Below are 15099 nucleotides of genomic sequence, written 5' to 3'. Positions count from 1 at the left end.
TCATTTTTGTAGCATCTAAAAGTAATTATCCTCTTATTTTCACATATTTTGTTTTTAATATTCCTGAAAACTACAAAAACTGCAAAATGATCCGAAATGTCAGATTGTATGATACCTGAGCATATTTCAATCATACCAAAATTTGAATAAATATGATCTAATATGGTAAAAGAATCTTTGGTTACCCTTGTTGGTGAATTTATTTAATTCTTCTAATCCCACACACTGTATAGAGATGAAACGAAGTCCTCCACTGCACATTTACGCTTATCAATCTTATTCTGCTCTAAAAAAGAAAGCAGGCTATCTTTGAATTATTTTACATTTGTACCAGGTTTTCTGTATATCACACCAATAAGTATTTTAAGTTCATTAGTAAAACTAACTTGAAACCTAAGAGATTCGGAATGGACAATATCATAATTCAAACGAGTATACTTCAGATTGGACTTGATATAAGGCCAGCTCCTCATCCTCTAAACTCACTTAGTCGACAATCTACTTTAAGGGTGTAACCTTCCAAATTAAGAAGTGAAGTATCAGGGACAGGAAGGCCAAAAATAAGCTGAAATTAAGCTGAAAATCAAAACAAAAAAATCTGAAATCAGATAAAAATCTGAACTCTCACACCCCTGGGGACACTCCAAACCTCTGACAAACCAATTATATCAAATCTGGTATTAATGCAATCTTCATCATGTTCATATAACAACTTAAGATTTTCAACATTTTTTCCTAATGATCGTATGTTGATATGAGACAGCTTTAGAGATGTCAACAGATCAAAATTCAAAACGTTGTCAAAATCATTTGGTAATTACTCATAAGAATAGACTTTGTTTTCCATTTATATTAGTGATAAAGACCTATTTGCAATAAACACAAGCCAATCAGGATTATAGTTCCATGAAATGGAGCTTGAAGTTCTTGTAGTTAAAGGTCCAGTCCACCCCAGAAAAATGTTGATAAGAATAAACAGAGAAAAATCAAACTAGCATAATGCTGAAAACCTCATCAAAATCGGATGTAAAATAAGAAAGTTATGGCATTTTAAAGCGTCGCTTATTTTTCCCAAAACAGTTCTATACTCACCTCAGTGATATGCAAATGAGAGAGTTGATGATGTCACTCACTCACTATTTCTTTTGTTTTTTATTGTTTGAATTATACAATATTTCATTTTTACGGATATCACAATTAGGACCATCTTGTTTGAACCACAAAATGTTAAAACAATAAAATCCCACATGTTAAGGGAGGAATGAAACTTTGCTCACATGACATTGAGGAGAAAATTCAAATATTTCATTTTTTCATATAATAAAATACAAAAGAAATAGTGAGTGGGTGATGTCATCGGTCCACTCATTTGCATACTGACCAGGATGTGCATATAACTGTTTGGTGAAATTTAGCAAAAATTTAAAATGTCATAACTTTCTTATTTCAGATCCGATTTTGATGAAACTTTTAGTGTTATTCTTGTTTGTTGGGTTGGACTTGTCCTTTAATGCTGTCAAGACCAACATCAAATAGGTCATCAGGGGATTTAATCGTTTTGAATTCATCGTTAGCATGATTAGTGAGCTTGCAAACAATGTTGCCGTTGCTAGTTGATACTCTCTTCACATGGGGACTTGACTTTGCCGCATGGAGGACAGCAAGTCTCATTGGGGTGATGTCTTCATTGATGTAGACGCCCTTCATACTCTTGTAGTGACTAGTAGTATAAGGTTGTCTCCAGCGTCATGACGTAATGTTACGTAACCCTCATGAATATTAATGAGGGTCATGAATATTAATGAGGGTCTTGAATACATAATGAGGGTGTCTTGGGCGTCATGACGTCATCCGAGCCCTAGCCTTAACCCTAGCCATAACCCTAACCGTAAGAGTACCAGCAACTGTAACCCTACCCGAAACCCTAACCCTACATGTACCAGCAACCATAACCCTACCCCAAACCCTAATCTATTATCGATGTCACTGACGTCAGTCAGTGACATCGGAACACGATGGAAGATGATGCTACTGACGTCAGTCAGTGTCATCATGGACGACATCGATGAGGACATCGTTGGATTGCAACAGGGAAGTGCACTGGAAGGGGAAGGAACACGACGTGACATGAAATGGGTGGGGGTATAATAATATAATAAAATACAAGGGGAGTTCTATGACATCATACTCGATATAGTCATCCATGACATCGTTGGATTGCGACAGGGGAGTTTAGAACGTGATGGGACATGAAATGGAGGGGTAAAACAATAGGTTAAAAAACAAGGAAACCTCCATAAAGGGTGGAGGAAAACCGTCATTCGTCATTATTGCGTAACACTCAAAAACTGGGACCGTCTACATACAACATGTGTAATACAACCGCAAAACGTCGACGATACCGACTGGTGTCAAGAATTTCAGAAACAAGTGGAAAAGGCGGACTTGCTCATGGTCATCGAATATCTGGCCATTATCGAGATTTTCAAAGAGTAATACATGAAAAAATATCCCAAGACATGGGTGGAAGAATTGATCAAAGAAAATCCTCAGATGAAAGTACGGCAATCGTTGGAGTGCTTGGACCCTCAGAAGGTGGCCAAATTTTACCCCCACGTAGCGAGAGTGATGTGGCTGAGACCAGACCCGTACCTCGTCACAGAATATGGGTTGTCTATAGCGTCATAACTTTATTATTTGTTTTATGAATATGAATTATGAAATATGTAAATTCATAACGTGTATGAAACATGGACATGATCGACGTCATAATTATGCATACATTATGAACAAATTAAGATTAAAGATATCGTGACGTCACATCGATGATGTAGTGGTCCCAAACTTTGCTTGGTTTAGAGCCCTTGGTTGTTTGCTCTCTGTAGCTATAGGCTTGGATTTGATTCTCAATGTTTACCTCGTTGGGTTTCATGCGAATGCATATATGGCCAGTATCGTCGTAGCCACCAATGATCGATTTCTGTATGATAGGACTAGTATGGCGAAAAACAATGGGGGAAGTTTAAAGAGCGGAGAAAAATTTATTCATCAGTTTCGTCATTTGGTTATTTTCATAATTTTGTCATTTCGTCATTATTTGTTGTTCTGTCATTTGTCAATCGGTCAATTATTCATTTTCTCGTGCTGCCATTTCGTCATTCTATCCTTTAGTGGGAATAGGGTGGGAAAGGGGAGGAACGATCGGCAAGGGAGGAGCCCTGAGGGACAAGTATCCGTCTTTTCATCATTGTACAATTCGTCATTTTCATGCCGTCGTTTTTTAATTTTTTCTCTCGTTTTGTCATTTTGATAATTCGGCCATTCGGTAATCATTCTACCATTTGTCGATCGGTCAATAATTTATTTCTCGTTTAGCCATTCGGTTATTTCGCCGATTTATCATTTTCTTCCTTACGTTATACGATGTTGTTCTGCTTTTTAACAGTTTCCTAAAGAAATTGTTCATTGAAAATCAAGAAACATATGCATCATTTTTTTTTCTACTTTGCTTAATCTGTCTATCATCATTGTACAATTCGTCCTCTTAATGTCATCCTGTTTGTGTTATTTCCATGCCATCGTTTTTTAATTTTTTCTCTCGTTTTGTCATTTTGATAATTCGGCCATTCGGTAATTATTCTACCATTTGTCGATCGGTCAATAATTTATTTCTCGTTTAGCCATTCGGTTATTTCGCCGATTTATCATTTTCTTCCTTACGTTATACGATGTTGTTCCGCTTTTTAACAGTTTCCTAAAGAAATTGTTCATTGAAAATCAAGAAACATATGCATCATTTTTTTTTCTACTTTGCTTAATCTGTCTATCATCATTGTACAATTCGTCCTCTTAATGTCATCCTGTTTGTGTTATTTCCATGCCATCGTTTTTATTTTTTCTCTCGTTTTGTCATTTTGATAATTCGGCCATTCGGTAATCATTCTACCATTTGTCGATCGGTCAATAATTTATTTCTCGTTTAGCCATTCGGTTATTTCGCCGATTTATCATTTTCTTCCTTACGTTATACGATGTTGTTCTGCTTTTTAACAGTTTCCTAAAGAAATTGTTCATTGAAAATCAAGAAACATATGCATCATTTTTTTTTCTACTTTGCTTAATCTGTCTATCATCATTGTACAATTCGTCCTCTTAATGTCATCCTGTTTGTGTTATTTCCATGCCATCGTTTTTTAATTTTTTATCTCGTTTTGTCATTTTGATAATTCGGCCATTCGGTAATCATTCTACCATTTGTCGATCGGTCAATAATTTATTTCTCGTTTAGCCATTCGGTTATTTCGCCGATTTATCATTTTCTTCCTTACGTTATACGATGTTGTTCTGCTTTTTAACAGTTTCCTAAAGAAATTGTTCATTGAAAATCAAGAAACATATGCATCATTTTTTTTTCTACTTTGCTTAATCTGTCTATCATCATTGTACAATTCGTCCTCTTAATGTCATCCTGTTTGTGTTATTTCCATGCCATCGTTTTTACTTTTTCTCTCGTTTTGTCATTTTGATAATTGTCGATCAGTCAATTGTTCATTTTCTCCTTCTGTCATTCGGTCATTTCGTCGTTTTGTCATGTTCTTCCCTACGTTACGTCGTTGTTTCGTTACTAACAGTTTCCAAAAGAAATGGTTTCATTGAAAATCAAGAAAGATATAAGAGAACAAACAAAATAGATGGTCATCGTGCGTATACACAATGATTGTTCATCTTCTACTCCCTCCTATATACTTGTCAGATGATTCATAACAATTATTATAATGTTATATTATTGGGAGAAATATATCCCCCACCCCACGATTGACACCCATGTCAACGATTCAACCAAAACAATATTGCTGCCTAAGTTCTTATACCCCCGAAACCTTCATTAATTATGGTCATGACACCATTTCCTCATTATTACATTTTATCATTTAGTCATTTGGGTATTGTTATTTAATTCAATTTTTATTCCGTCCTTCAATCCTCTCATCATTTTACCACGTTCACCATTTTTGTTTTCATTTCCTCATATCACCAGTCATCCGTTATTAGTAATGTTAATCGGTCAATTTATCCTATGGTCATTCCGTAATCATGGTAATTTCGTTAATAACTCGTGTCGTTTCGTCATATTTCGATGTCACTGTTTTCCCATCTTCTCCTTTCATAATTTTGTCACACTCACATTTTTCTTTCCGTAATTTCGCAATCACATATTGTAAATTATTCCTATTGCCAATCGGAATTCTGGTTGTTCTCGTCATTTTGATAATTCTGTCGTTCAAATCTGTGTCAATGGCGTTTAGTAATTGCCGCTCCTTGCGCCGGCAACGGCGTTATGCACTTCCGTATCACAACGTTGTAACGTTACTTGCATGCGACATCATGGACAAAATTGCAAACACTACAAAAAGTACAGATTCAGCCATTTCTTTTCATTTTGCGAGCTAGGAGCCATCAAGTCAACAGGATGAATAACCTCGATATATCAAAACGCTACGGCTGTTCACTATGCCATAGAACTTATAGTCGTAAATATGACATGCAAAGGCATCAACAAAATGCACACCCTGAAATGGAAAATGCTTCAGATTATGCTGAAAATGAACGCGAGGATGAAGATTCCAAAAACGCGGACAGTCATAGTGATGACGAGGGAGTAGAAACGAGTCATTCAGAAAGAGATGATGATACAGAGGACGACGAATCTTCTAATTCAGAGACACCTGACATGGACGACCCAGCAGACAACCTAGCTTATCAAGAATGGTACGCAGAGGCGATGGCAGCTACCGAGCAACTGAGGAATGAAAAGTACGACAAATACATCTCCGATGGAATGAGTGATGAAGAAGCCAAAGAAAAGGCTTATGTGAAAGTTCTATGGGCCGTCAAACGGACCTTTTTCGACCGCTATTCTATTTTTTTGCGACAAAGTTTGTACCTCGAAGAGGACGACACGAATCAGGAAATAATTTCTGATCTCTCGGAAAGAGTAGAAAGTTGCATGAACGTTCGGAAAGCAGTACAACGAGTCTTAGCAAGACAAGGAACCCAATTCGATGGATTATTCCAATATCAAGCTGAAGAGGATGATGATGATAATGATGATGATGAGATGGAAGGAACCGAATAAATTCATAACTAAAATACTGCATTGATTGATTTAGTACGGAATCTATATATTGAGTCCGTTCTTATAGGGTGGAAAGAAATAATGCATATTCATTAAATTAACTGACACGAGTCTAAAACCCTTTAAAAATACCATTCTATATGTGATTGCCCTGTGTTCTGTGTAATAAAAATAAATCAATAAGTTTATCCCAGATTTCTGTTTCTTAGTGTGTGTGCGTTGTATGTGTTTCATAATTTCTTCATTATATTTGGCCAGCTTTACCCATGGTGCTTTACCATAATAAAGAAACTTATATGGGATATCCTATATAGAGAGACAAATAATATACGTAGCAATTCATTATTGAACCATGTCTAGATGGAGTGGAAGGAAATACGATCTTGCGAATGATGACTGGTGATATGAGGAAATGAAAACAAAAATGGTGAACGTGGTAAAATGATGAGAGGATTGAAGGACGGAATAAAAATTGAATTAAATAACAATACCCAAATGACTAAATGATAAAATGTAATAATGAGGAAATGGTGTCATGACCATAATTAATGAAGGTTTCGGGGGTATAACAACTTAGGCAGCAATATTGTTTTGGTTGAATCGTTGACATGGGTGTCAATCGTGGGGTGGGGGATATATTTCTCCCAATAATATAACATTATAATAATTGTTATGAATCATCTGACAAGTATATAGGAGGGAGTAGAAGATGAACAATCATTGTGTATACGCACGATGACCATCTATTTTGTTTGTTCTCTTATATCTTTCTTGATATCCAATGAAACCATTTCTTTTGGAAACTGTTAGTAACGAAACAACGACGTAACGTAGGGAAGAACATGACAAAACGACGAAATGACCGAATGACAGAAGGAGAAAATGAACAATTGACTGATCGACAATTATCAAAATGACGAAACGAGAGAAAAAATAAAAACGATGGCATGGAAATAACACAAACAGGATGACATTAAGAGGACGAATTGTACAATGATGATAGACAGATTAAGCAAAGTAGAAAAAAAATGATGCATATGTTTCTTGATTTTCAATGAACAATTTCTTTAGGAAACTGTTAAAAAGCGGAACAACATCGTATAACGTAAGGAAGAAAATGATAAATCGGCGAAATAAGGTTTCGGGGGTATAAGAACTTAGGCAGCAATATTGTTTTGGTTGAATCGTTGACATGGGTGTCAATCGTGGGGTGGGGGATATATTTCTCCCAATAATATCACATTATAATAATTGTTATGAATCATCTGACAAGTATATAGGAGGGAGTAGAAGATGAACAATCATTGTGTATCCGCACGATGACCATCTAGTTTGTTCTCTTATATCTTTCTTGATTTTCAATGAAACCATTTCTTTTGGAAACTGTTAGTAACGAAACAACGACGTAACGTAGGGAAGAACATGACAAAACGACGAAATGACCGAATGACAGAAGGAGAAAATGAACAATTGACTGATCGACAATTATCAAAATGACAAAACGAGAGAAAAAATAAAAACGATGGCATGGAAATAACACAAACAGGATGACATTAAGAGGACGAATTGTACAATGATGATAGACAGATTAAGCAAAGTAGAAAAAAAAAATGATGCATATGTTTCTTGATTTTCAATGAACAATTTCTTTAGGAAACTGTTAAAAAGCAGAACAACATCGTATAACGTAAGGAAGAAAATGATAAATCGGCGAAATAACCGAATGGCTAAACGAGAAATAAATTATTGACCGATCGACAAATGGTAGAATGATTACCGAATGGCCGAATTATCAAAATGACAAAACGAGAGAAAAAATAAAAACGATGGCATGGAAATAACACAAACAGGATGACATTAAGAGGACGAATTGTACAATGATGATAGACAGATTAAGCAAAGTAGAAAAAAAAATTATGCATATGTTTCTTGATTTTCAATGAACAATTTCTTTAGGAAACTGTTAAAAAGCAGAACAACATCGTATAACGTAAGGAAGAAAATGATAAATCGGCGAAATAACCGAATGGCTAAACGAGAAATAAATTATTGACCGATCGACAAATGGTAGAATGATTACCGAATGGCCGAATTATCAAAATGACAAAACGAGAGAAAAAATTAAAAAACGACGGCATGAAAATGACGAATTGTACAATGATGAAAAGACGGATACTTGTCCCTCAGGGCTCCTCCCTTGCCGATCGTTCCTCCCCTTTCCCACCCTATTCCCACTAAAGGATAGAATGACGAAATGGCAGCACGAGAAAATGAATAATTGACCGATTGACAAATGACAGAACAACAAATAATGACGAAATGACAAAATTATGAAAATAACCAAATGACGAAACTGATGAATAAATTTTTCTCCGCTCTTTAAACTTCCCCCATTGTTTTTCGCCATACTAGTCCTATCATACAGAAATCGATCATTGGTGGCTACGACGATACTGGCCATATATGCATTCGCATGAAACCCAACGAGGTAAACATTGAGAATCAAATCCAAGCCTATAGCTACAGAGAGCAAACAACCAAGGGCTCTAAACCAAGCAAAGTTTGGGACCACTACATCATCGATGTGACGTCACGATATCTTTAATCTTAATTTGTTCATAATGTATGCATAATTATGACGTCGATCATGTCCATGTTTCATACACGTTATGAATTTACATATTTCATAATTCATATTCATAAAACAAATAATAAAGTTATGACGCTATAGACAACCCATATTCTGTGACGAGGTACGGGTCTGGTCTCAGTCACATCACTCTCGCTACGTGGGGGTAAAATTTGGCCACCTTCTGAGGGTCCAAGCACTCCAACGATTGCCGTACTTTCATCTGAGGATTTTCTTTGATCAATTCTTCCACCCATGTCTTGGGATATTTTTTCATGTATTACTCTTTGAAAATCTCGATAATGGCCAGATATTCGATGACCATGAGCAAGTCCGCCTTTTCCACTTGTTTCTGAAATTCTTGACACCAGTCGGTATCGTCGACGTTTTGCGGTTGTATTACACATGTTGTATGTAGAAGGTCCCAGTTTTTGAGTGTTACGCAATAATGACGAATGACGGTTTTCCTCCACCCTTTATGGAGGTTTCCTTGTTTTTTAACCTATTGTTTTACCCCTCCATTTCATGTCCCATCACGTTCTAAACTCCCCTGTCGCAATCCAACGATGTCATGGATGACTATATCGAGTATGATGTCATAGAACTCCCCTTGTATTTTATTATATTATTATACCCCCACCCATTTCATGTCACGTCGTGTTCCTTCCCCTTCCAGTGCACTTCCCTGTTGCAATCCAACGATGTCCTCATCGATGTCGTCCATGATGACACTGACTGACGTCAGTAGCATCATCTTCCATCGTGTTCCGATGTCACTGACTGACGTCAGTGACATCGATAATAGATTAGGGTTTGGGGTAGGGTTATGGTTGCTGGTACATGTAGGGTTAGGGTTTCGGGTAGGGTTACAGTTGCTGGTACTCTTACGGTTAGGGTTATGGCTAGGGTTAAGGCTAGGGCTCGGATGACGTCATGACGCCCAAGACACCCTCATTATGTATTCAAGACCCTCATTAATATTCATGACCCTCATTAATATTCATGAGGGTTACGTAACATTACGTCATGACGCTGGAGACAACCTTATACTACTGTGACTTGACTATATCTTTTTATATATCTACATCTATATATTCTTTCCTTGTATATATTTTCATTTATATTTCAACATTCTGTATATGTATATAAATTCTTTCTTTTATTTCCAATTTCATATATTCTCACTTGTTCACGCCATGTGTATGTACTACAATACTGTACATTCACAGAGCAAGCCAACTCATTTTCTGTCCAAATCTACTTGGCAAACACATTCTTATATTGAGAAACAACCTTTCTTTTGTTCCTAGACTTGGAGCAAACATCCTTTCATTGTTCCTTGTTTATTGCAATGAACTTGCAGGTATACAACATCACTACAGAGATGCTTGCATGTTTGCTTTTCTCACAGTCTGCTTCTCTCCTCTTTGTTCTTCTCAACTGTGTTTTACCCCTTTTTGGCGCTTATTTCTTTGTCTCATCTTTTCTGATGTTGGTAAAAACAACTTGTTTTCTCTACCACATCATCACTCTACTCTCTGCCTTCGTCCTGACCACTCATGCTGACCATCTCATCCAGCTGCTAGTGAGGATCGACTCAAATCTTGTGGAGGATCAACTTATACTTATCTCTCTACATTTTCCAATTCTTACTTCTTACCGTCACTTCCACTCCTTCGAAGTCTATATTCACTCTGCATATTTAATGAGCTCATTACTTCGCGAGTCATTTTGTGACATCTTTCCTTTTTTCTAATCTATTTGAAATTGTGAAGTGTATATATTTCTATTCACGGATTTGTGCAATTTATCTGAGCGGCTGGACCCCATTCTATCTTCTGGCGAGCAAGAATTAAGGTAGGACCTAACTTTTATATAAATATTCGGAGATTGTATAGCCAATTTCCTAAACTGGTGATCACTAGCGTACCTACGGGGGGGGGGGCAGGGGGGGCACTCTGCCCCCCCTGACGAGTCACAACCCATGCAAAAACGTATATTTGCCCCCCCTGACGGGCTTGAAAAACCTTTTTGCCCCCCCCTGACGAGCTTTAAGACCTCTAATGCCCCCCTGACGAGCTTGAAGACCTTTTTTTTTTTTTTTTTTTTTTTTTTTTTTTTTGCTTGTCAATTTTTTCCTGGAATGAAATCCTTTATTTGTGATCGAAGACCTTATTTTTTTTTTTTTTTTTTTTTTTTTTTTGCTTGTCAAATTTTTTCTGGAACGAAATTCTTTATTTGTGATCGAAGACCTTTTTTTTTTTTTTTTTTTTTTGCTTGTCAAATTTTTGGGCGGACGGTTTTGCCCCCCCTGTGGAAAATCCTAGGTACGCCACTGCTGGTGATCCCGACGTGATCCTGAATCCTTAATTTTCTTTTATCGCCCTCTTTTCATTTCTCTCACTTCGCTATTCTTATTTCGCTATTTTTGTTTCCTTTCTACTCTTCAATTTTTCTTAACCCTACAACATGACTATCCGTAATGTTTCCTCTACTCCTGAATCTTCCCTTTCTCCAATCGACCAACTCTCTGCGCAGGTTGACCAGCTCACAATGCAGATTCAAGCATTAACCATGCTGAAAAACCAGAGAGGGACTTGTAGTCGACAGCGCAAGTCGGTTTCACGCAGTGAACAGCATGCAGGTGCCCAGTGCTGGTATCACTGGAAACATGGGAGCAGTGCTCAAAAGTGCATCAGTCCTTGCTCTTTCTCAGCAAGACAGGCCCAGGGAAACGACCCCGCCAAGGAATAGCGGCGACTAACCCCCTTGGCAGCACCCAACCCAGTCGCCTTTTCTTTGTCAACGACACGTACACTGGTACACGCTTTCTCGTCGACACAGGTGCTGAGGTGAGCATTTTCCCTCATTCAAAATTGGGGAAACCGGCTAGGGTTGACGCAACAAATATTCAACTACAGGCTGTAAATCGATCGCCAATCAAGACTTTCGGACAAAAGTCTTTCACACTTGATTTCGGTTTACGGCGTGTTTTTCGCTGGATATTTGTTGTGACAGATATACCCACGCCGATTTTGGGTGCCGATTTTCTTGACCAATTTGGACTGTTGGTGGATATCAAACACCGCCGATTGATAGACACCAAAACCACTCTAACAGTCCAGGGATGTGGTTCATATACAGGTACTATTAGCCCGATGTATGTTCAACATGACACATCGGAGCGGTTTCACTCCATTCTCCGTCAGTATCCGGATATCACACGACCGGTTTACAAGCACTCAGAAGTGAAACATACTACCACGCATCACATCCCAACTCGAGGCCCGCCCGCGGCAGCGCGCCCTCGTCGTCTTGCTCCAGATCGTCAGAGAATTGCCCAGGCAGAGTTTGAGCACATGCTTGAACTTGGCATTATCCGACAATCTGAGAGCAACTGGTCAAGTCCATTGCACATGGTTCCCAAGAAGACGCCAGGGGACTGGCGGCCTTGTGGTGATTATCGTTTGCTCAACGCTCGCACAGTCCCGGATCGATACCCTATCCCACACTTGCAAGATTTCTCTTCAACTCTTGCAGGTAAGACAATTTTTTCTAAAATTGATCTCGTTAGGGCATATCATCAGATCCCAGTCGAGCCTAGCGACATTCACAAGACTGCCGTGACCACTCCATTCGGCTTATTCGAATTTGTTCGAATGCCATTCGGCCTTAGGAATGCAGCACAAATTCCAGCGATTGATGGACACCGTCATTCGCGGCCTCCCATTTGTCTATGTTTATCTGGATGATATACTGGTAGCCAGTTCCTCTAAGGATGAACATGAGACACACGTCCGTCTGCTATTCGATCGCCTGCAGGAGTATGGCATCATTGTCAATCCCTCGAAATGTCAGTTTGGTGCTTCATCGCTATCTTTTCTCGGACATATGGTGGACAAAACCGGAATCCGCCCTCTTAGCGACAAAGTGAAAATCATCCGTGATTTTCCCGCACCTACGTCACTCACCAAACTTCGAGAATTCCTGGGATTGATAAACTTCTACAGGCGATTCATTCCTCATTGTGCAGAGGTGCTGCAACCACTAACTGATCTGTTGAAAAACAGAACAAAAAATAACATGCCAATTGATCTTGGAGAGAAAGAGCTTCTTGCTTTCAATCATGCTAAAGATCAATTGGCTAACTCTACTGTTCTTGTGCACCCTCGCACTGATGTTCCCTTGTGCCTACTAGTCGACCCCAGAAGGAAAAACCAGTTCCACTGGACCAGTTAGACCAGTATAATTTTAACTGGTAACTCTGGAAATTGGAACATCGGTTTACTGGTCTAACTGGTCATACTGGTCCAGTTAAAATTTTACTGGTCCAGTTAAAAATTAACTGGTCTTGAACTACTGGAATTTTATACTGGTCTTGTTTTTGGTGGCTGTTACTGGTCTTCGTACTGGTTTCCAATTTCAGCTGGTCTTTACTGGTATTTTTTACTGGTCTGACTGGTCCTCGAACTGGCCGAACTGGTCCTCGTACTGGTCTTACTGGATCAATTTATTACATGCATTTGGTTTGTTATATACCATGGTCAGTGAAATGTGATGGAAAAAATGGTTAGTAAATTAATCTTTCTGCTGTTATTTTAAATTTGATGTATGAAATTACACATTTTCATTGTGAATTAGTTCACACACTTATTTAGAAAGTTTTTAAACAACAATGAGTGCCATTGCAAGAATATTCCATTCTAAATCCTGATTTTTCTTTAAAAAACAGGAAATATGCAAATGAGGTAAACCACGTGATCAGCATCATCAGAATTACTGGTAGTACTGGTCTTGACCAGTTCAATTTCAAACAATGAATTACTTTAGACCAGTTGACTCTATCAGAGGAATATATCTTGATTTATCTTAATCATTTAAAAAAGGAAATAATTATTTTAATGATAATGTTCATACTTGATAATTATGATAATATTAATAATAATAATTACAAAATCAATAATAATGATAACAGTAATAAGAATGATAACAACAATGATCATAATAATCATAATAATTATATTAATTATAAAAAGAATGATGATAACAATGATAAATGATAACGGTAATAACTTTCTCTGAATTGCAAGATTCATTTTCCATAATTCGTCATATGATCTGACTTGAAATAAAGTCATTATTTATTGGACCAGTACAACACCAGTTTGATGAAAAACAAATAACTGGTATTACTACTTTGTTTGAACTGGTCTCCAGTTGATTTTTACTGGTCCAGTTAAAAATCAACTGGTCCAGTAAACATATACTGGAAACCAGTAAAAATCTACTGGAAACCATTTATTGGACCAGTAGCATCAGTTTGATGAAAAACAATTTAACTGGTATTACTAATTGCTTCAACTGGAATGCAGTTGTTGGAACTGGTCTCCAGTTGATTTTTACTGGTCCAGTTAAAAATCAACTGGCCCAGTAAAAATATACTGGAAACCAGTAAAAATCTACTGGAAACCAGTAAAAAAAAAATACTGGTCTTACTGGTTTTTCCTTCTGGGGACGCTTCTGACGTAGGAGTTGGGGGAGCTATCCAACAACGAGTAGATGGAGTTTGGCAACCTCTGGCTTTCTTCTCTAAGAGGTTACAACCCGCCGAAACCAAATACAGCACTTTTGGTAGGGAGTTGCTTGCAGCATATCTGGGTATCAAGCACTTTCGCCATCTTCTTGAAGGTAGGTCATTTACTACCTACACTGACCACAAACCTCTTACCCATGCACTCAAATCGAAACCGGATAGGCATTCGCCACGTGAAATCCGACAACTCGATTTCATTTCTCAGTTCACTTCTGATATACAGCACATTTCAGGTAAGGAGAACACAGCAGCAGACGCCCTCTCTCGTCTGTATATCGACAGAGTTGATTCTTCCTCAATCATAGACTTTGCGGCCATCGCAAAGGATCAGGAAGATGAAACTGAGTTGAAAGATTCCTCACTTCAACTCAAGTCGATTGTTCTCCCAGGTTCTAGCACTACAATTCTGTGCGATATATCAACTGGTACTGCCAGGCCTTTGGTACCAGTCAAACATAGAAGAGCTCTCTTTGATTCCCTTCATGGACTTTCTCATCCAGGAATCAGAGCATTACAGAGCGCTTTGTTTGGCCTAGCATCAACGCTGATGTTAGGAAATGGGCCAAAACATGCCTCGAATGTCAAAAGTGTAAAGTACATCGGCACACCAAAGCACCACTTGGTACTTTCACTTCACCTGATGCACGCTTCTCTCATGTGCACATTGACCTCGTAGGCCCGCTTCCTTCATCAGAGGGTAACAATTACCTTCTTACTTGTGTTGATCGCTACACCAGATGG

Source organism: Lytechinus pictus, chromosome 17 (assembly GCF_037042905.1).
Source record: "Lytechinus pictus isolate F3 Inbred chromosome 17, Lp3.0, whole genome shotgun sequence".
NCBI lineage: Eukaryota > Metazoa > Echinodermata > Echinoidea > Temnopleuroida > Toxopneustidae > Lytechinus > Lytechinus pictus.
The sequence above is the reverse complement of the archived record's forward strand: the minus strand, read 5'-3'. Positions refer to the sequence as shown.